Below are 2074 nucleotides of genomic sequence, written 5' to 3'. Positions count from 1 at the left end.
GGGCCCGCGCTCGCCTCCCCCAGCTCGCCTCACGCGTGGCCTTCCAGGGGCCTCTAGAGGTGTCTGCGCTGGGCATGTGCAGGATGCCGCTTCCTCTGTCTCGCCGGCACTGCAGAAGCGACCGTAAGTGCCCACCCTCGTCTCAGCTCGCCCTCCTTTTCCCTCTCGAATCGGTACTGCGGAGGCATCGCTGGCACGGAGATCCCCTCCGGCTCTGGAGACCTCGGCTTTCTCTGCTTCCTCTTCCCAAGTCACAAACTGAGCTTCTCCCTTTTCCTGTGTAATATGGCTGAAGTTCTTGCAAGCAGCTTTTATTCTGCAGATCTGGATGTCTTGAGCTTCTCTTGTTTGTATCCTGAGCTGAGCTCGGCATGTGAGGCTTTTGCTCCCCTTAATCTCAGAGGGCTCAAGTAGAGGTCATTGTAGCTCCAGTGTGGGTGCACAGGAGCATCCCCACTATAAAGCTGTTAAATCCTGTGGTTCATTGGGTGGCCCTGGATCTTGAGCTTTGTGCCAAGCACCACCACTGAAAGAACCAATGCAGCAGAGTGAGTGTAGGAGACCATTGTTTGATTCCAACCAGAATGACTTAGTCGTGTAGCTTTTGTTGTGGCTTTCCATGTGGGTTGGCACTTTCTGAGCCCTCCATATATGTTCTAGACCTGTCAAGCTCAGTGTGCAAGTGTTCTGCTTTGCCATGGGAAGAAGTGTAAATATACCAAAGGTATTTTTGAACTGTTGAGAAATAGGGTGAGTTATTTTGTTCCTTGCTCAGTTTCTTGCGCAGGTAGATTAATTTTATGCAACCTGGATGTTTAACGCCAGCATGGTATATCTTTGGTCTGTGATGGGATGGAGGAGTAATAGGGGAAAGATGTCTTCTCTCCATAGGCATTTATTTGTTACATAAAGCACTATCTGCTGTTTCACATTTTTCTGGGTTTGTTTGTGGGGTTTTCTGCCTGCCCATTTCTCTCACGGACACTTGTAATTAGGGAGTAGTAGCAGAAGGGAAATCGGTGACCAACTTACTCTCTTGGCCTCTGCAGCACAGGCTGTGTGTCCTGCTCAGTGTTGTGTGGCTTCCCCTGAACTAATATGAAGCTGTTGTGTATGCCTGAGCTCCTGAAAGTAGTGCAGCTGTCTTGTCAAAGCCCTGCCAATGGGTACAGGATTAGTCTGCTTGCATTTGGAGCAGAGAAGGTGGTTTAACTTCTGCAGTTAACTTACCATGAACGAGGCATTCTGCGTTCATTGTGATTGTAAGTACCTGCCATAGGAAAGCCTTTCCATTCGTAACAATTCCTTCTGGTTGTGGACTCTGATAGCTTGGGTGTAAAAGAGCAATATTGATCTACCATCTGAAATACTGTCGTAATGGCAGATGTGAGCTTGCCTTGTGGAATGATAATCTGTATCGTATGGGTTTTTTTCATTAGCAGAAGAAAATATTTTCTGAGATAGCTAGCTTAAACTGAAGACAGAACAGAATGAGTGGACCATCCAGTTTATGTATCTGATGGTTTTCCTGTTGAATAAAATGTTGTTCTTTATGGAACTGAGGTTTCAAATTATACATTTATTCTTACACTTAAAGAATATTTTACAGTGCCGAAAAGATGCTGAGGAAACACAGTATCTTAACACAGAGTGTTGAATTTGAGCGTTCCTTCTTACTGTAGCAGTTGTGACACTGTATGTCATCTCTTTTGAGAGTATTTGGCAAATGAAGAACTGTGTTGCAACTCAAGGAATGTGTGAGAAGATTAATATGTCAGGCTAATAGGTATATCTGATGAGATACCAGAAGAAAGGCACTGAACCTGGTATTGGATGAGAGAGAGAGAGATGCAGTGCCTATCCCAGCATGCCATTGCTGCTGTCACTGCTGTTCGGGTGGTGTTAGATCTTTAGATGGCACAGCTTAATTGCCCAGACAATGGTCCCCAAGTAGTATTCATGTCCCTAAAATAATATGGGGGGCTTTTGAGCTCCTGTCAAAACCAAACAAACAACACACCCTGCAGAACAGCTTGATTTAAAATAACTGCGTGCTGCTGCCTTGGGGTGCAGC

The sequence above is a fragment of the Nestor notabilis genome, unplaced genomic scaffold (assembly GCF_000696875.1).
Source record: "Nestor notabilis isolate BGI_N333 unplaced genomic scaffold, ASM69687v1 scaffold31613, whole genome shotgun sequence".
Classification (NCBI taxonomy): Eukaryota; Metazoa; Chordata; class Aves; order Psittaciformes; family Psittacidae; genus Nestor; species Nestor notabilis.
This window is presented reverse-complemented; position numbering follows the sequence as displayed.